The sequence below is a fragment of the Cebus imitator genome, unplaced genomic scaffold (genome assembly GCF_001604975.1).
Source record: "Cebus imitator isolate Cc_AM_T3 unplaced genomic scaffold, Cebus_imitator-1.0 Scaffold1, whole genome shotgun sequence".
Lineage (NCBI taxonomy): Eukaryota > Metazoa > Chordata > Mammalia > Primates > Cebidae > Cebus > Cebus imitator.
Genome location: NW_016107316.1, coordinates 14,267,998 through 14,289,882, shown reverse-complemented (window position 1 = coordinate 14,289,882; position 21,885 = coordinate 14,267,998).

The window sequence follows — 21,885 nt, the reverse complement described above, 5'->3', positions numbered from 1 at the left end:
ATGAGAAGAAGCGTCATAAGGGAATGTTCTACCAAATCAAAATATCAGGGATGGTGAGGAAGGAAACACACAAGAAACAGATGATGGTTGAATACTTCGTAGTGATTGGTTTGATTTGTGGTGGGGATTGGGCAAGGAAAACAGAAAGTCAAGAAATACTTCTAGGGTCTTTTGTCTCCAGAGGCAATGGCAGTACGACTTTTCAGTGACTGGGTTGCAGGAAAGTGGTTGTGAGGATTGAGGGGCTGTAGAAAGAAAAGTCCAGTTTGGGTTGTCTAGTGCTTAGTCATCATACTACCCTATTATCTTTCTGTTGGAGAAACTGTGGTTCACAATGATGAAGTCACTGGCTTAGCATAAAAATCTTGGATTCCTAACTCCCTGAACATGCATTCTCAAAAAAATGTCATACTAATTACCCAGAAATTCCAGCATTCCTAGAAGAAATCTATTCTTGATCTAGTTGTGGAATTAAATGTTATACTTTCCCTTTGGAAAGAGACGTCTGAAAACTACCTAAAAGTGCTCTGTATAAGTTAATTACTACACTGTATTTTTGGGAAGGAGGGGGAACATCATATTCACAGTGAGTATACTCAAATAGCACAGGGGTCTATCCAGAGGAGAAGCTTAGGGTGAATGCATGGTGGAATAGGCCTACCTGTGTTTATTGGAGCTCTGACTCAAACAGGCTCTATCCAGATTGTGGTGTCACATGCAATCCTGTCTGTGGACTCCCAAGGGTTTCTGAGCATCTGCGATGTACTTCTGGGATTTTCCTGTGAGGGAGAGAAGAAGTTCTGCCAACACTAACTATTTTTATAGTTCCCATCAAACAACATTGCTGTATTGGACAAGGGAAGGTTCTGATTGTGGATTCATTCTTTACAGAAGCCCTCATTGTAATTTCCTGGGGAACTCTAGAACTCTGCAGGGTCTGTCCTAACATCAGTGTCCCATAGCAACTGGCCTCCCATGCAGTGCTCCCTAGTACCTGCTGGCTAAGCACAGGAACTTGAGGTAGTTTATTTCTTATCCCAGGAGAGCTGGTGTGGATGGGGTTTGGGGTCTTTTTATGAAGAGCACCTTCCTCCACCCACAACTAGTTTCTTATAGCGACTTCTTGGGAGGAGAGAAGTGATACCATAAACAAGAAGCCACCCAAGTTGTCATGTGAACACTGCCTTGCACAAAAGAGACCTGAAGGAGTAATTAAATTTCTCTGATGCCCTATCATCATTAAGGCTGGGTATTCTTTTTCCATCTATAAATACTGAATTACCCTGTGGTATTTACTTAACATGACACCCAGAAGATCCTGAACGTGCTTTCACATAAGATATTTTTTTTCCCTTTCCTTACATCTGTCTCACTGTTTCTCTAGGGCCACTCAAGGGACTCAGCAGAGCCCTGGAAGATGTGTCCTGATGGTGAGATCTGTGCTAAGTTTGGTCATGGGAAATGAAGCTCTTTCCAGGGAAATTCTATTTTTGTTTTCGTGTCTGCTTGAATAGACATGGATAAGAAATTAAATCTGGCCAGGGGGTTTATGCTGGAGTTTGTGGGGGAGAGGGGCATATGGAAGGGTCAGGGAAGAGAGCAAATCCTGGCCAGGAGGTAGTCCCTAAGGTGATAAAGAAGGTCTGGAAACTTGCAAAAGCAGATCAGTGTGGCATTAGCAGCAGAAGAGATGTGCCAGTGACTGATGAAACATGATCTTAAGGGAAAGCTGAAACCTAGTTGTTAGTGGAGGGAAAGAACCAGCCTGAGCTAGAGAAGTGATTTGAAGTCGGGGGACATAAATAGAAACTGTGATTAGATAATACCAGTCACTTACCTGCTTGCTGCCCAAGGAGGATATGAGGAAGAACTGGGCTACATGCTAGGCTCCTGATGGACACGTCAGGTTCATCATTGTTGCTATTACATCTAGCATATAAAGAAAAGCCCGTACGCACAGACCAGCCCATCTGTGCATTGGCAGATGGAATGGGAGCTGCCCGGGTGAAGAGCACAGTATGATTTAAGGCTAGATATGAAAAAAATAATACTTAGGCACTAGTTCAAATACAATTGCATTAATATGACCATCTCAGATTTTTAACTGAATGAACAGTTTCTGAATTGATTTTATTGTTTAAAGTTCATGCCAGTTAATGGCTTTTCAAAATAAAATTGCCTTTGGCTGATTTAAACATTACTAGAAGATTTTAAAAGTGATTTGATTATATTTTAAACCTCAAATCAAGATTTCTATGAAATTGGACATGTCCAATTTCCCCCTTTGTAAACTGGCTTATTTCTGAACATGCAATAAGCAAAAACCAAACCAAATTATAAGCATATCTGACAAATCTTAGCTCAAACCTCAGTCAAATTCTTTGTTTTCCATGAACCATTGGATAAGTTACTTAATTCCTGTTTTCTCAATAGGAAAAAAAGGGCTAATAATATCTAGGTTGAAAGTCTATAGTGAAGATACAAGATATAAAGCGCCTAATATTATGTTCAGCCTATAGCAGGTATTCAGCAAGTGTTTGCCACATAACTATGTTTATTTTGCATATAGTTCTTAGGTGTATATATTTGCAATGTTTAAAAGACCTGAGAGGAGCACATGACACCGGTTGTATCCCACAGGGAGAAAAGACACAGAGAAAATAAAAGGTGTGATATATTTGGGAATATTTTTTTTCCAGAGCTTTAATCTTGATCAAGAAGATTCCTAATTTTTTCTAAGAAAATTAAGAACATATTAGATCATGGAAAGTCTTAATTGGAACTTAATTTCCTAGCTCAGAGGTTGGCAACATTTTTTTATAGAAGAGCCAGATGGTAAATATTCCCAGCTTTGTGGACCACACAACCCCTGTCACAGATAACCAACTGTGCCATGGTAGCATGAGAACAGCCACAGACAATATGTAAGCAAATGAACGTGGTTGTATTCTAATAAAACTTTATTTACAAAAGTAGACATTAGGCCTGATTTGGTCTTTAGGCTATAGTTTGCCAACCCTTGGTGTAAGTAACAGCATCCTATTTTATCATTCCTTCATTTAGAAATCCAAAACTATTTTGCTTTATGAACTGGTTAGCTTCTGGCTAATCTTGAACTATATTCATTCATTAAGTTATTTAATAAATACTTGAGTGCCTACTATAATTAAGCACAGTTTCAGGTGCTGAAAAAATAGTTGTGAGCAAAACCACCAAATATTTCTGGCTCTTAGAAGCTCATGTGGCTTAAATGATGACAGGGCTATGTCTGTCACTCCACTTTTGTATAAATCCTGCTTTACACAAACCATATTTATCAATGTTTGAAGTAATGCACTTAGATTTTCTTCACCTAATGCTTTTCCCTATAGCATTAAATAAAGAGATTCTCTAGTATACTATAGTTGAATATCAGCAAAATGTTTGACAGAGTACCCCTGATATTGACGTGGACTGGATGAAGAAATGTAGCTGGATGATAATGTGACTCAGTGTGCTGGAACCTGGATGAAAGACAGTATTCAGTGACTGTTGATTGATGGATAACTGGCAACCTGGCGAGCAATCTCCAGTGACCTAGAGGGCCATGTCCTTGCCTCAGTGCTACCCAACCTTTCCATAGATGACTTAGATGAAAACATGGAAAGCATGCTGATCAAATTTGCAGATGGCGTAAAGCAAGGAGGGAGACAGCTGACAGGGCTGAGATCTAAAATGATTTCGACAGGCTGGAACAATAGCCTGAATCTAACAAGATGAAACTTAATAGGGATAAATGGAGGGTCTTGCACTTGGGTTCAAAAGTCAAATTGTACATGAGATGGGGGAGAAGTGGCTAAACTGCAATACATGGGAAAAAGCTTTAGAGATTTCGTTGACAGCAGACTCAGTGGGAGTCCACAGTGTGATGTGAATGTCAAAAATGCCAGTGCAAAAGAGCTATGTTGCTATAAGGGCAGTGTCCAGGGCAAGGGAGGTGGCTGTGCTATGGTGTTAGGCAAAGATCAGATCATACATATGTGCAGTTCTGAGTATCAGATGTTTCGAGACATTGGCATAGACTTGGTCAATGGAAAGAACTCAGTGAATAATGAGAAAACTTAATAACGTGGGGCTTAAGAAAATTAAGTTCATGCACTCTTAAACCTGATTTAGGATTTCCACATCCCTCCGGAGAGCATAATGTGAGGCAAACTGGCAAAATTACCTCATCAAAACTGCCTCTTCTCTGCCATCTTCTCTGAGGACCCAAGGGTGAATGGATATTTGTTAAAATGCATGCTCTCTGGGGAAAAAAAAGGGGGCTGTAGGGAAGCCAGGGGATTGCGTGTTAAAATTAATTTGTTTCTATGGGTTTCCATACCAGTTTCATGCCTGTGTAATCCATGAGCCATTTTAGGGATCTGCATCAAATAACACAAGCGTTGAGTTAGGTGAGGAGAAAGGTAGCTTCCAGTCCACTGAGAAGCTAAGTACCAAGGGCCAGATGTGTGCTCCTCAAGGAATACCTCCAACCTGGATTCTTAGAGAAACTTCAGGAAGTCACAGGCTCAAGGAATGGGGCATTTAGTTAAATTTTTCTGGTTAACTCTGAAAATATGTTTTTACTCAACCTTTTCTGCTGAAGAATCTCTCTAAAACACATTTGTTCACCTTTTTGCCTTGACAAAATGAATGAATGAATTGATAAATGAACGTTTAATCTCTAACATGGTTTATTATTTGTAGGATAAAACCCAAATATTGTCTACCTGGTGCAGTCTGACCTGACTCCTGTATATATCCCTTTGACATCATCATCACTTCATTCCAGCAAGGTTGACCTTTTCTCAGTTCCTTCCGGCCTTTGATGTTAATGCTGTCCCTCAATTTTGGAAGAATTTGTCTCCTCACTCTATCTAATACATCTGTCAGCATTTCTAACTCATTCTTTCTTGCCAGAAAAGTTTAGAAGTCACAATTTCTGGGAAAAACTTGTTTTCCGAAGTCTTTGTTAGGGCCCCATTTGGGACTGTCTGAGGACATCCTGTCCTTGTTATAACATAATTCTTACTCCACTTCCTAGTAATTGACTGGCAATTTCTGTGTCTTCCTTCTAAGCCCCAAGAGAGCAGAAACCATGACTGACTGATTTGTTGCTCATCTCTAGCCTGTAGCCTGGTGCCTAGCACAAAATGTGTGATCAATACATTTGTTAAATTGATTTAATTCCTTGGAGGTATTAAGAATTGAAGGGACATTATTTTGGCCATCAATAACATTGTGCTAAATAAAAGTTGGCAATAATACTGTAATAATGATAGGATCCATCTATTTCAATGTGCTTTTATGATAGAACAAGGAAGTTAGTTCCAGTGCAGGGGACTGACTTGCCCAAGGCCACATAGCCATGGAGCAGTTAAGCCAACACTAGACTCCATTTATATTGCCTAGGATCGTATTTTTCTGCCTCACCATAACTGCCACTGCCAGACTGTGAAGTCACACATTTGCTCTGGCAAAATCAAACACAAGAGGGATTTATTTATCTCTGAATCCCAAGAAGGCTGGAGAGCCAGGTTTGAAAAAAGAGCAGGAACTGAGAATGATGAGACATTTGGAAGGATAGACTGAAGCGTATCCCAGTTTGAAACAAGCCATGCCTTGGGATGGTCTGGCTAGGAGGCTGCCCTGGCACTAGGCAACTCAGTGCCGCTGCCATTGGACCTTGGATTCTTCCCAGTAGGCTCACAGTGCTGGCGCCACCCTGCTTTACTACTGGATTTCTTATATGTCCCTGCATTTTTCACCTTACTCCTTTAATATCCAAAATCCCAGGCAAGAGCATCTCATTGGCTGAAGTAAGGTAATGGGTCTGAACCTAAGGTGCTGAGGCAGGCCCAGGAAGAGCATCTGGCCCCATCCCGTTTGCTGCTATGCGAGGCGGGTGTGACCAGGACTGACACAGGCTGGGAAGAGTGCCCGGGTGCCTGTAGCCATAAAACAAACAAGCTAAATCCCGCCCAGTCTCCTCTCATTGCACTGTTTTTGTCTTTGGTGCCTCCTTTTCACCATGTCACTTGTGGCTCACTCTAAGCAGCTTTCCTTTTGCCAGTGGAAGTAGAGATAACAATAGGAGGCACTGCATTTATTTTTGCTTTTTTTGGAAGGAAAATGTGGTAGCTGGTCCTTTCTTTGCTTATGTCTTCACTTTCTCATCTGTGAAATGAATGTGGTGTTTGCATGGCCTCTCGGTGGGCCAGCCAACCTTGACCACTCCATTCATAGGCACTCTCACCATGAGGTGTGAGTAACTTTCAGGGGAAAAGTACATTTATCAACTTCTCTGCCTCAGGAAAGAAACTTTGGTAGCTGCTGAGTTTGATTTGCTAACTGAAACTATTGTAGAATCTCTGCCATCATTCTAAGTTCCGCCTTCCTTTTCTGGAACTTCAGATGAGAGAGAACATATCTAGGAGACAAGGGGGGTGCACAGGTCCCAACACATAGTGAGAACACTCTAGTTCTGGCTAATTCTCTGGAGGTAAATATCAACTGTAGTCCCAAAAATATATGAATGATCCCTGAATGGACTGGCTCTAAAGGTGAAATAGAAAGCGGTCTTAAAAAAGGCTTCAACTCAAGACTTGATTTTTCCAACCTAGCGCAGAGGGAAGTTTTGGCTAGACTGCCACCTTTACCCAGTGTCCAGTTGATTGGGAAATCAACAGCCCTTTGAATTCACTTTGCACACATTAACAGTAAGTTTTATGATGACTTCCAAAGTTTCATGGAAAGCACAATCCCAAAGTGACAGAGAAATTGTCACTAACTTTTCCTGAAGCATGCTGTGCCTCAGTAGTCATGTTTGAACATTAGTATTCATGCCAAGCGTAGTATCTTCCTGACCCATTAAATGATTTATAACCAACTAGCAAACCAAATGGCAACCCAGGAAAATTTTCCTCTTCAAGACAATGTGGAGCCATTAGTCATTTAATAGTATAAACATTATTCTCTATCCCAAGGTTACTAGCTTCTGAGTCTTTAATGGACTTCACTTTATACTTAGGGGATTAACAGAGAAGTTTGTAATTGATTCTTTTGGTTGGGGGAAATAAAGAAGACAAGTGTTTACCTGGTCATGGGTTATGGTACTGATGGAATGCAAAGAGGATCTCAATGTTTAGAACAGGATACATTTTTATTTCCTTCTTTAAAGAGGATCAGTGTGATTAATACTTGAAAACCAAACCTGCAAGTGTGTGTTCCTTTAAGAGGATTGTAGATTCCAGATCCCATTTCCTCATATTCACTCACTCAAACATATTCATTGTGCTTTATTGTGTACCTACTGTATGCCAGGCATTCTGCAGTCTCTAAGTAGATTGTGCATGTGATGCTGAAAAGCATAAAGGTGATTCCAACTTTCAGTAGGATCGCAAGGAAGAACCAGCATTCACCTAATAATCATACACACCAATATAAAATCAAAACTTTCAATAGATGCTAACAAGAAAAGGAATGAGTGTTTACAGAAAAGAAAAACTGAAGATTGGGGGAGAGGTGGGAAAAGAGGCTGCTGGGATTAACTTCTTTGAGGGAAAAATAGTATTTTGGTGGAGTCCCTGGTTTCTGTGTCCATTAGACTCCTGACATATGCTTTTGATTCCTCAGCACCAGTCTTTGGTAGTAGATCATGATTACTCAGTATGCAGGTGTGTCAGTCAGAGGTGCCAGAAAAACTGAGCCACCACCAATACTATAGGGACTTAACATAGGAGTTAGAGCTCAGACAAGAGTAAGGGGACTAGGAAGGTGAGGGTCAGAGGGCCAATCATAACTAATACTGTCTAATGGCTGGTGTAGTTGGGCAAGGCAGAGATTGCAAGAATATATCAGATGCCATGCACCTCTGCCTGTGGATGTAGAACCACTAAAGGAAAACATGTGAAGTCTGTAGTAAGGCATAGCTCTGTGGAAACTTCTGACTCTGTGGTCATACCTACATCTATGGGAATTCTGCCTCTGAGAGTTTGCAGCCAAGCATCAGGTGTTGGGCTTGTGGCTCCTATTGGTTAGCAATGCCAGGGGTTGGGTAGACAATCTCGAGTCAGTACAGGAGAGCAGTGGGGACTAGAGGGGCTGTTGGACACCCCGTACCTCTTTATCACTGTGTCTGATCCTCATGGTCTTCCAGGAAGAGTAATTGTGACATCACTTCCATTTCCCAAATCTAGCAAATCCATCCTGAGTTGATTGAAACTTTTGATTTTAGCAGTGAAATTCCTGAATGTCAGGCAACACTTCCATCCTGAGCAAACCAGGGCAGTTGATCACTCTTAAGTCTCATATGAGTTAATCTCATTGGCCAGCTTTAATCCAAACCATATAGAGGAGGGGTTTAGGGAAACATAATTCCCAGCCATAAGTAAGAATAGCAGTGCCAAGTTCACCCAGATCATCTGGCATATGAGGCATATCTTATTTAGAAGATCTTTGATGGCCAATATCCAAAGGGGACTGTCTTCTAATCAGTGGTGCTATCCCATATGACATTCCCTTAAGGACTATAAAATAAGTTTAATTCATATTTGAAAATAATGATATTTTGGTTGATGGTAAAAGAAATTGTATGACAATCTCCAAAACTAAAGGTAGGTGTTCTCTGGGCCACCCTCTATTTTGGCTTGCTTTTGGTATCACCCTTATTGCTTAGCTTGAGTAAATGGAAATGAAAGCATTCCATGCCCTCTATCCTGGCACTGGAACAGAGAGCCTGTCCTATAGTTATGTAGTTACGAGTGCTCAGGATGGAATAAACTCTCAAATCATTCTGATGGAGAGTTTGCCAGGTATGAAATGAGGAGGAGTTAGAAGGATACATGGGAGGGGGACACTGATTTCTTGCTGGGTCTTCCACAACAGACCACTGTTGATTGCAGTGTGTCTCAGCCCCAGGGTGTATGCCAAGCATGGTGGGAATGTGAACATTGGTAGCCAGAATGAAGGGTATTGCTGATAAAGGCAAAAGGGAAGAAAGGTAGTCAGCAAGAAAAGGCAACTATAAGATTTGAAAAGACAGGAGAGAGGAGAAGTGTGCTGTGTATGACTGCCAGGAAAATTGAATCATGCCTGAGAAGGGCTTGGATTTATTGGGAATGAAGCAGGCAAGCTTGCGGCCATTCGTTCAGGCTCAGCCCTTATAAATGATTTGGATGACTTTGTAGCGTGGTAAGTAAGCATAATGGTTTTTGTATTGAACTGTGGCACCCTCAGCCAACTTGAAAGAACCAAGATTCTCTAGAATTCAATTTACTTTGCATTAACGGGAGATCCGATGCTCATCTGTTCTAACTGCTTCTTTTATCTAAGCTGCTAAAGAGTCACATGGTTTAGGAAGAAAATTAAGAAATTTCACATTTGTTGCTCTAAGCAAAATCATTTTGTTATCTACTTTAATGAGCACGTGGATGAGTTTTCCTGTTTTAATAATCACTGTGTCTTAAACTCCTCTTCCATGAAGGCAATATCAACAAAAACTCTCTAGAGGCTTTATCTTTATACAATTAGTTTCTCTCTCTCTACCATCTAAAGTCCTTGAAATTATTTTTAAGACAGTAGGAGTCATGTCCTTTCTCTGAAATCTCTGGACACATATAAGGAAAATGGACATTACACTATTGCCTTGAAGAGGAAATTGACATGATCTGAGATCTCTATGCTTATCTGAATTCACATTATATTGAAGATGTTTTTTATTTTACTTTATTTTTCTTTCTGTAGATAAAAGACCTGTATGGATTTCTGTAGGTTCTGTAGTCACTGATGAGTGAATGTGTATATTCATTCCATTCACATCTGTTGGGAATTCCTAAGAACTGCTAAAAAGCATTCAAAAATATTATGAACCTAATATTTTGGTGACTCTATCTTACATTGTTGATAATAGACAGACATTCATTTCTGTCTATTCCACATTTTTGTATCTAAATAACCTAACAATCCTCTTCAAATGATGCTTTATCCAAGTCTTCTGGAGTGTAGATAGGTCATCCTGTTGCTGACTCAATTGAACACTACATCTAACCTTCATGTCTTTATGTACATATTATGTTTATTGTCTATACTTCTGATGTGTTTGAAAGAGTTCACAATGAAAGAAAATTTTAAAATAAGATTATTGAAACAGACAAAAACCATAAGAAGGAGAAAGGATACATCAAGAACAAATTAATGGTGAGCGATTTGGAATTATAACAAAAGAACAAGAAGAGTTACGCTATTTTAATTGTCTGATGAAATGAGATGCAATGTCTTTAAGACAGAGAAACACTTCTATTAGAAATAAGTATTAGAATGTAATGTTTGTGTCAGGACATGGTGTACACTCTATTCAAGGATGATTTTTACACATTATGACAGCATAAGTTTATGCGCTTTTTTTAAATTGGCTCTTGACAAAAAGAGAAGGGTGTAATATTAAAAAATGTTCAGTAAAGAGGTTTCTGTACAAGGCTAGTCTCATAGGATCCAAGTAAGTTGCTTTGAGGTCATATATTAATAGAAGACCACAGACATGTAAGCAATGAAATTTAGGCCACTATAGTTCCCTGAAAATTCAGTGTAGTTTTATACTTGGCATTTTTCAAAGGGAAGTTATTACAGGTATTTTATAGTAAGTTGAAATTTTTATATAGTATTAAGATGAAACTAATATATTATGTTTACATATTTCTTATAATCTTTACAGTGTTTTCTTCCTTTTTATGTTGAAGAATTATTGGGAACTCCTTGAGACTTTATTACTCAGTCCCCGGGACCACTTCCAGTGCTCCAATGGGTTCCCAGTTTCTCCTTTTTACTTCTCCTCTGTAGACTCTAAGGGTTCTGTGTGTTTTTCCAACTCTCACCACCTACTTCACTGGGATTCTTTTCCTTTGAAGTCTGACTTCAGAACAAAAGGTATTCTCCAGATATTCTCATTTCCCTGCAGCTTCCTTAGCAGCCAAGCATCTTAGAAAAACCAGAAAGCAAACAAACACACAGTCTTCATCTTGCATGGCTCCACCTACTCCCTGGAGTCAGAGTTCAACATCACTCTCCCCAAACACTCAGACTTTATGAAACAGTGTTAATAAATTTAATCAAAATATCATAATTTTTCTATATCCAGCAACTCTTTGCAGTACATATCTTCCTTGATCTTTCTTCAACTTTTACCATTAATGTCTGGAACCTTTTCCACAAACTCTCTCCTAGCTATTCAGTGTTTTTGCTCTGATCTACAAGGCTCTCCTTTGTGGACTTTTCCATCTTGGTCCTGGGTATTTTGCTTGAAGTTCTGTCCCCAGGTTTTATCCTAACTTCCTCTTTTTTTCTGTCTGTCTATCCCTTTCCCTCCCTCTATGTATGTATGTATGCATGTATGTGTGTATGTATATATGTATGTATCTATCATTTATCATCTCTGGGTGATGTCATTCACTCCCATGACTTCAACCATTTAAGATATACCTATTCCAACTCTGTAGCTCCTACACATATTTCTTGCTCAGCTCAAGTCTCGTTTTTCTTTTTTTTTTGAGGGAGTTTTCCTCTTGTTACCCAGACTGGAGTGCAATGGCGCGATCTCGGCTCACCGCAACCTCCGCCTCCTGGGTTCAGGCAATTCTCCTGCCTCAGCCTCCTGAGTAGCTGGGATTATAGGCATGCGCCACCATGCCCAGCTAATTTTTTGTATTTTTAGTAGAGACGGAGTTTCACCATGTTGACCAGGATGGTCTCGATCTCTTGACCTCGTGATCCACCCGCCTCAGCCTCCCAATGTGCTGGGATTACAGGCGTGAACAACTGTGCGCCGCCTCATTTTTCTTACTATTTATTGCACATATTCATGTTGGTACACCTCAGGTGCAAAACTGAACTTGTGATGTTCACTCCCAATCTCTACCATTGTCTTCTTTTCATTGAGTCTCTGTTCAGTCACACAAAGCAGAAAATTTGGAATCATTCTTTACTTCTTTTGTTTATTCTGATATGTAATTGCTCAAGAATAATATAAATTCCGATTTCTCTGAACTCTATGGCCCTGTAGATGTAGTTCTCTTATCTTTGCCAGAAAATAGTAATTCTTACCTCTGCCTAAAGACTAGCTCCAACTTTGCCTGCTTCATTCCTAAGTCATCCAAGCCCTTTTTAAACATGATTGAATTATTCTGGCAGTCAAAGGACCTGTTTCCTTTATCCTCTCATTTCAAATCTTTTGTTGCTTTTTCTCACTAATTCACTTTGTTCCCATTTCCTTTGACTGATAATACCTCTGCCTTGGTGAAGGCAGGTATCTTGGAAGAAAATAACTTTCCAATTCAAGATTAGCCCCATCTACCCTCTTGACCGCTAGATCAATCACTAGAGTCAAATTAAGTATGGTTTGATGGGGGGAATTACTAGCTCTGCTAAGGGAGAGAGGGATTATTCATTGAAAGACCTGCAGTGTCTAGGTCTTTGTTACTATATATTGTTAGAAACTGGGAGAACAAGCCTTGGAATGGATCTCATGGGTACTGGCTGGAGTGGTAGACAGTAGAAAGTTACAAAAGGAAGATTTTATTGATAGGATGTCACCCTACCCAGTGGTTCTGAGTTTATTTCCATATAAGCAGGATCAGGATCTCCTGAGAAGTTGTTAGAAATGCAGATTCTTAGGACCCACCAAATCCTACTGGGTCAGAAACTCTGGGGATGGGTCCCAGCAACTTTTACGTTAACAATCTCTTCATATGAATATAATGCACACTACTGTTTGAGAAATACTGCTCTATCGTGATTCAGAATTTAATTCTGGCAAGGATACCAAGAGCCGTCCTAACTGACCAAACTTGGGAAAAACTGTGGCCCACATTAAATAAAGTGGAGATGCAAAAACTGCTGAGGCAGATGTTAAGGATGGTTAACATCTTCAAAATATTAGAAGACATGCACTGAGAGGACTACACTCCTTGGATGAGCCCAGAGGATATTACCTCCACTAAAGCCACAAGAAATGTGCTGGTGAGGGGGCAAATCCAGTTAAGTTCAGTAGTGCTATTTCTTGTAACTCCAGTCTGACTCTAGGTTCCCTAGAGTCAATAAGGATTATAAAATCCTGAAATTATAGAGGCCAATGCCAGGGACAGCACTGAGCCATGAGAGACAGGGTAGAATAAATTACTGTAATGGACATCAAGGTCAGAACTGTAACCAGAAGCCCTGGGATGCAGGGATCTGTGGAAATCACTAATAAATAGACCATATGGTTTTTAGAGGCAAGATGATGACCAGATAACAACAGCAACAACAAACAGATCTGACCTAGCTCTCAGAATCAAAGTCCATTAATTGAAGGAAAGGACAGGTTTCCCTGAGGAATGGCACAGCAAGTGTATACTGTACTAATTCCTTCTGTTCTTTCCTGAAGTGACATTTGGCCATTCACATGCTTATCTGTACACTGGGAAAGGAAATTCCCTGATTTTTGAAAGCTTTGGATAATGGATCTGAGCTGACACTAAGAGCTCCATAGCACAGTCACCATGTTTTTGTTAGAATAAAGACATAAGGACATCAGGTGACAAATGGAGTTCTGGCACAGTTCTGACTCACAATGGCTCCAGTGTGTCCATAGACCCAGCCACCGGTTATTTTTCTCAGAAGTTGTCAGAAATCTCACCACAGTTCCTTGACCTTCAGAGTAAGAACAATTATTATTGGAAAGGTAAAATTAAGGAGAGAAACTGCCCACTCCATCTGATACCCGTGTGCCATCCAAGAAAGCAAAGAAAGAACAATAGCAACTCCCAGATAGGTTGAGAGAGTTTAGTACCATTCTTAAAAACTTAAAGGATGTGGAATGTTGGCTTACTTTATAACCACATTGAATTACCCAGGAATCAAAGCTGCTCTCACTGTACTGTTCCCTCTCTACTGGACAAAACTAGAGTTGTTGCTAGAACAGTATTGCTCCTAATAATCTAAGTTCACTATTTCTCTTCTTTGGGTTGCCTGTACAAGATTTATAGTTCCTCATGAGAACTTCTAATTAGTTCAGCCAAGGTCATGTTATGCTGATCTGGCTGCTGCAGGTAGGTGTAGTGAGGGGTGCAGTGGAGAGGGAGGGACGGGAAGAAAATTAGTCCCAACAGTCACTGTGGACATTGCTCAGAGAACAAGGGCAAGAGTGGTCTGGGGAAAGAAAGAAAGAGCAGGGAAGAACCTATTCATATAAGACATTTAGGTCCTGGATAGGATTTTAACTTTAAGAATGATTGCAAAATGATTGAAATATTTTAAGAAGGGGTATGTCATAGTCAATTCTGCTTTTCACAAAGATTACTCAGGATAATTTGTGTAGAGTAGAGTGGCATGAATAGATGCTGAGAGATTTCCATATATAAAAATGTATGCATAAGTCTTTACAGGATATGATAGTGAATAAAGCTAGAATGAAAAATGGAGATAAAAGGTAAAATTGAAAAATACTGAAACTATTAGATGTAGTTGTCTTTAGGGACATTTGAATATCAGAAGTAAGGGTAAGGCATGTAAATTATCCAGTTATACCAAGGAAGCTGAGAACCATCTGCCCTGAGTTTAGGCAGCAAAGGAGAATATTGTCTGCAGAATATGTAAAAACAACAATAAACCCACTAAGGTGTCTGATTTTTATTATCACTATGCTCTGGAAAAAATTTTAATTAAAAATTCTGGCCAGGTGTGGTGGCTCACGCCTGTAATCCAGCACTTAGGGAGGCCAAAGTGGGTGGATCATGAAGTCAGGAGTTCAAGACCAGCCTGACCAACATGGTGAAACCCCTTTCTACTAAAAATACAAAAATTAGCCAGGCGTGGTAGCATGCACCTGTAACCCCAGCTACTCAAGAGTCTGAGGCAGGAGAATCACTAAACTCAGGAGGCAGAGGTTGCAGTGAGCTGAGATTGTACCATTGCATTCCAGCCTGGGCAACAGAGTGAGATTCTGCCTAAAAAAAAAAAAAAATTTCTGAGATCTTTATGTATAACAAAATTCACTCATTTTCAGTGTTTCATACATTTTTACAAAAGTATACACCTATGTAATGATTATTAAATATATCTCATACATGTATATAAATATACAGAGACATATATAGGTATATATGGAGAGATATAGATATTTATTTCCTGTGTAGTACTATGAAATTTTAGACCTGTATAGATTTGAGCAATCATTACCGTAATCAGGATACAAATAGTTCCATGACACCAAAAATCAATGTCAGTGATAAAACATTTCTTACAGAAAAATCTTTTATTGGTCTAAGTTCTAGCAGTTTGTGTGGTTAGTGTTGAGTTATTACACACACACACACACATAATATATATTATAACTATTTTACATATTTTATATATTTACATATTTTATATATGTGTATATATATATATGTATATATATACACATATATATGTATATATATGTGTATATATATACACATATATATGTGTATATATGTGTATATATACACATATATATGTGTATATATATATAATATGTGTGTGTGTATATATATATATATACACACACACATACATACATATGTAGGGAAGTTACTGGGTGATAGATGTGGTTTGGTTCTGTGTCCCTACCCAAATCTCACGTCAAATCCCCTCATGTTGAGGGAGAGACCTGTAATCCCCGCTTGTCATGGGAAGGAGGTGATTGGATCATGGAGGCAGTTTTCCTCATGTTGTTCTCGTGATAGCAAATGAGTGAGTTGTAATGAGATCTGATGGTTTTATAAGGGGCTCTTCACCCTTTACTTGCTCTCTCTCTTGCTCTCTCTCTCACCTGTTGCTAGGTAAGACATGCCTGCTCCTCTTGCTGCCATGATTGTAAGTTTCCTGAGGCCTCCCCAGCCATGCAGAACTGTGAGTAAATTAAACCTCTTTACTTTATAAATTAACTAGTGTCGGGAAAGTTCTTTATAGCAGTGTGAAAATGGACTAATGCACTTTGGTAATTTATAAATATATGATATATTTCCTATATATTTAATAATATATTAATATATACTATTAACTCAACAGTAGCCACGGGAATTTAAGGTTTTATATATCACTCAGGTATATCATGCAGGATATATATATATATATATATATATATATATATATATAATTAGGCAATCATTACCATAACCAGGATATGAATAATATTCTATATGTATATAATTCTAAATTAACACATTTATAATTTTTTATAGTTTGTCTAAAAGGAAATTAATTTGGAATTCTTAGTTACACTGCTGCTCTCCATACCTCAGGCACATGGGTTCATTTGAATAGTAAATGCCGAAAGGTGCAGAATCATTTCAGTTCATTTTGGGCACATTTGTATTTCCAACTCACTTGTACTACACATGCCTGAATTTAAGCAATACATGTGACATAAAGAATGACAGCACAGTGATTGTAAAGATGAAGAAAAAGAACTTGAATTATTTAAATTCTGTCACTCTCAGTGACCATTTGAAGTTTTTATTTATGTTTAAAAGTTTTTGACTGTGGGACAATTGAAACTTGCTAGAATAGATTCTGAAAAAACAATTACATGAGCAGAATTGCAATGCCTGGATTTTTTGTGTGACATGTAATATTTATGAATCTCCTGCCTAATCTGTCCTTTAAGACTTTTCTCAACTTTGTATATTTGTTATTTTATGTCAAAAAAATTTGAAAATTAAAATTGATAAAAAATGTTCTTCAATAAAAAATGAGTGAAGAAAAATAGACAAACCTGCCATGCTGTCTATTAAATGTGAATATGTGAGGAGCAATTTAAGTTTCAACAAATTTGCGGAATATAAGGCTCAAAACCAAAAGACAAAGTATTAATTATTGCAACAACTACTGTGCAAGTGCAGTTTTTTCTGTATTTAAAAAAAATACATTAAGGTCCTTGAAAATATGAAACAACTACCTTTTGCTCTTTTACTATGTACTTTAAAAATCATGTATATATGAATTATTTAATTTCTAGCATGACCACAACATTTAATCAAAATGTTTATTTTCACTTTCTCAGTTTCTGTTGTAATTCTTGTCATTATTTATTTTTTTCATTATTATTACTGAAAACAGTTTTATTGTATTGATGGGAGAATGTTACTTGAGGTGCCAAATATCCAAAGCATGTCCCTGCAATCCTCATGTGTAGGCGTTTGAAGTGAGCAACTTGGTAAAGGGGGATGTCATTTACTGAGGTGAGGAACACTGAAAGAGAACAAAGCTTAGGTGAGATGGCCATTGTTGAGGCATACCGAGTTGGAAGTATCATAGTAACATCCGTGAGAAGACATCATGTGAGCAGAAGGATACTAGACCCTGAAGCTCAAAAGAGAATGTTGGGCCTGAGTTATACTTTTGTTAGTCATTAAGGCACAAGAAGAAATTGAAATAATGGGAAAGGATGAGATTGCCTAGACAGAATGTGCTGCATGAGATTTTAAGATGGCCAGGAACTGAGTATCAACATTTAAACATAGGTAAAGAAGAACCAGCAAAGGAAACAGAGAAGTGGCCAGAAAGAATGGAGGAAAAGAGGGAAAATGAGTTGTCACAGTAGCCAATGTGTAGGTCGTAGGTCATACCTGCTAAAAGATACTAAAAGATTGAGTAAAATGAAAACAGAAGAAGCATACACAGAACTTAAGGAAGTAGAAATGTTTGATGACCTTGTAAGAGCAGCTTCATGAAGTGCTATGGATGGAGGACAAACTTTAGAAAGCTGATGGGAAAAGAGAAAGCGAGAATTAAACACAGGGAAAAAATGTCTCTTTCTAGAGCTTTGGTTGCAATTTTGGAGAAGAAACCTACTATAGTGGTAGCTGGAGTTCGTGGATAGGGAGGACACTGGGAGAGGAAGAGACTGAAGGCAGTGAACACGGAGGAAGAAGCAGAGTGTAAGATTCCTTTGGTGATCCCTCTCGTCTATGTTGCCTATGCTTTTGGTGTCACGTTCATTGCCAGGACGAATCTCATGAAGATTTTTCAGTACTTTTTCTTGCAGGAGCTCTACATTTTCAGGTGTATGTCTACGTTTTTACTACGTTTTGAGTTGGTCTTTGTGTATGGTGGAAAATAAGGGTCTATTTTTATTTTTTTCATGTGGATATTCAGATTTTCCAACACCGTTTGTTGAAGAGACTGTCCTTTTCCCGTTGTGTATGCTTACTGCCTTTCTCAAAGATCAGTCGGTCATATATGCATGGAATTTGGGGGCTCTTTATTCTGTTCCACTGGTCTGTACAACAGACTAAAAACTTTTGCAGAGCAAAAGAAACAATCAACAGAATAAAAATGCAACCTACACAGAAGGAAAAAGATTTCCAAACCATATATTAGGTAAAAGGTTAACTTCCAGAATAGAAAAGAAATTCCTTTAACTCAACAACAACAAAAGAATAATCTAATTTGGAAAACAGCCAAGAAACTGAATAAATACTTCTCCTAACGATGACTTAGAAATTACCAACAGGTGTATATATAAAGAAGCTGAACATCACTAATCACAAGGGAAACGTAAATCAAAATTACAGTGAGATATCACCTCATACCTCTTAGGATTGCTGTGTTGACAAGTATGGGAAGAGATTGGAATTCTTGTACACTATTGGTGGGGATGCAAAATGATGCAGTTACTTTGGAAGACAGAATGAAGATTCCTGAAAAAATTAAAAATAGAACAATCACATGATCTAGCAATTCAACTTCTGGATATTCATTTAATAGAATTGAAATCAGGATCTTGAGTTGATATTACCACTCCCATGTTCATTAAAACACTATGCATATTAGCCAAGATGTGGAAACAACCTAAATGTTTATCAACAGATGAATTGATAAAGAAAATGTAGAATATACATACTTTGGGATATAACTCAGCATTAAAAAATAAGTAAATCTTTCTATATGTAACAATATGGGTGAATCTTGAGGACAGCATGCTAAGTGAAATAAACCAGAAACAGAAAGATAAATACTGCATGATTCCATGTATACGAGGGGATTAAAATAGCCAAACTCAGAATCAGAGAGCAGAATTGTGGTTGCCAAGCCTGAAGTGAGGGGGAAACGAAGAGTGGCTTATCAACAGGCATACAGGCACAATTATGCAAGAGGAATATGTTCTAAAGATTTGCTGTACACCATTGTCCCTAGTTAATTATACTGTATTGTGCACTTAAAATTTCAGAGATCTAGTTTTAACTGTTCTTACTAAAATTAAGTTAAAGTTAATTTAATTTTTAAAAAAGATTCCTTTGGCGAAAGAAAACTCACCAAAACTAGAAAGATTGGTGAATTAAAGGATGATAGAAGAAGGAAGAAAATAAATGTAAAGATGCAGGTAATAACCCTTAAAGGAACTACCTAAAATAAATCCACCTTTTAAGTTTTAATTTTGATTCAGTAAAATGGGATTGTTAGTTTTAATAATCTTTGTAAAGACTTTCCATTACTTTTAACTCCATAAATCTGAAAGCTTTGGGAAGCTAATAATATCTATTTGAATTTTGTATCTTTGATTAATTGTTTTAACTCATATTAGCCGAAAGCATTATAAAGTTCTCTTGTTGGGTCATATGATAAGCATCCAGATCATTATTTTCTGAAGTTATGCCAAAATAGCCTATTTTCCCATTCTTTTTTGTTTTATGATTATAATATAAAAACTCCTTCATAATTGAATAAAGTCACTGATTTTTTTTTTTTTTGAGATTCCTTAAGCCATTACTGTTTTCCCTTTTTTATTAGTATCCGAGGACATGATATCCTGGGTTATTCATCTAAGTTGAATCACTACATTTTTGAAAGCCACCTTACTGTCTGTAACATTAAAGAACAAATTATCAGTGTTGTAGAGATGAATTTGTTAATTTTCTGTTAAACTGTAAGACTTGTGGAAGCTCATTTGAATATATCATCACATCATATATCACATTATTTTATATGTATCATGATTCTGATCATGTACTCTAGATTGCAGGTTTTTCTTTCAAAGCTGTTTCTCCTTTCTTTCTGAGCACCTGACCACCCAGCTAGACGTTGTGTTTCCCAGTACTTCTCTACTCACTCCCATCTTTCTGCTAGCTGGGCATGGCAACAGTGGTAGCAATCTCAGATATACTGGATGAGTTGGCAGAATGTCCCATTGGCCAGGCACCTGGATCATTCTATACAGCAGAGACTACCTACCCATATTCTATTTTATGAAGGTGAAATAAACACATATCTTGTCTGAGTAGTTTGACTTGATCCTATTTAATTTAAAAAATGTTAGCTAGAAAAAGTATTCTGAAATGACAAAAGCCTAAAATATGTGGCATTGGCTCAGTGGCTGGCTGCTGGATGGTGAAGAAATAGATATTGCAGGCTGGAAGGCTGGAGATACTTACTGTGCTATAGAAACTGTTTGGTGAAATTATCATCCGTGACAACTTAGAAAGCAGATGATGTGCCTATGGAGACTATAACTCTATGGAAGGCAATTAGATAGAGCCAGAATGTTATGGTGTATTATTTACTCTTTGCTGGTTTTAGAACAGCATAACAAGAAAAAGATAAATACAAGCAAGAATTGGAAAGTTTGTAAGCCATGTGGGAAAACACAAGTGCTTCTGAATTACAAAGAGCAGAGATAAGGCTATTTGCCCAGAGCTTTTCATAAAAGCCCTATCATTAAGACTTTCAGACAAACTAAAGGACACAGCTTTGTGCCAGAAAATCAGGATAATATTTGTATCTAACTAAGAAATTGCATAGGTTATCACCATTAAAATGATGAAGAGAGGTATGAGGTCAATACTGATTTAGTATTTAAAGCTAAATTTAGCAGGTGTCCATAAAGGAAGTTTGGGTGAGGTTACTTGAGCACAAACAGGCCAAGTGACAAAAGATCAGAAAAATAATAAGTTTTTGAGGGAATTGTAGACTGTAGGGCTGGGCTACAAAAACTTTGAGCCACTCAAAACTGCATCAGCTGAAAGCAGGATATATCTCCAGACCTAAAGAAGAGGATTGTAGATCACTTAGAGGTTCAAGATTTTGGAATAGAGGCAGTAACTGGAGGGGTCCTTGTGTTGTGTCCCTGGGGGTAAAAAGTCTATGTTTGGAGAGAAGAGTGCAGATTGTTAAAAGGTAGGCCAGAGTGATAGGCTAAATAGATATCAGGTTGCTGTCCACTTTCAGTTCTGTTCTTTCTTCTTAGTTGTATGATCACAAACTACATTTTCTGTCTTCGAAGCTAGGTGTGGCCATGTGACTAAATTCTCACTAATGGGATGTGAGGATAAGTATGACTGTATGAAGCTTCTGGATTATCTTCTTCAAAGTCTTTGCCTTGTATTTCCTACCTTCTTTCCTTCCCTCTAGTTGGAAATGGTATGACTGGAACAGAAGCGGATGCCCTAAGTTGGGCATAGCCTGGGTGCCTGGATGACATAATGGAGCAGAGACCACCTATTTGTTGTAGAGAGTTACATAAGAGAGAAAAGAAGTGTATCTCATTTGAGCCAATAATTTTGGCATCTTTTTATATAAATTCAGAAAAATAAAAGCAGCTTAGCTTTTATTGTAATTCAAATGATTTCAAAAGTCTCTATAATCAATGTCATATTATTGAAAAGAAATGAATCTTCTGATGCCTATAAACCAAAGATGCAGGATACAAAGAGAATAGACATAAGTATATATCTAAAGATGAAAGATTTTTAAAAATTAGATATGATAGGTTTATTCTCTCTATATATATGTATTCATGTATACATATGTGTGCGTACATATACATGCATGTACACATATACAGCACTACATAATTACTTGGAGTATTGTTTA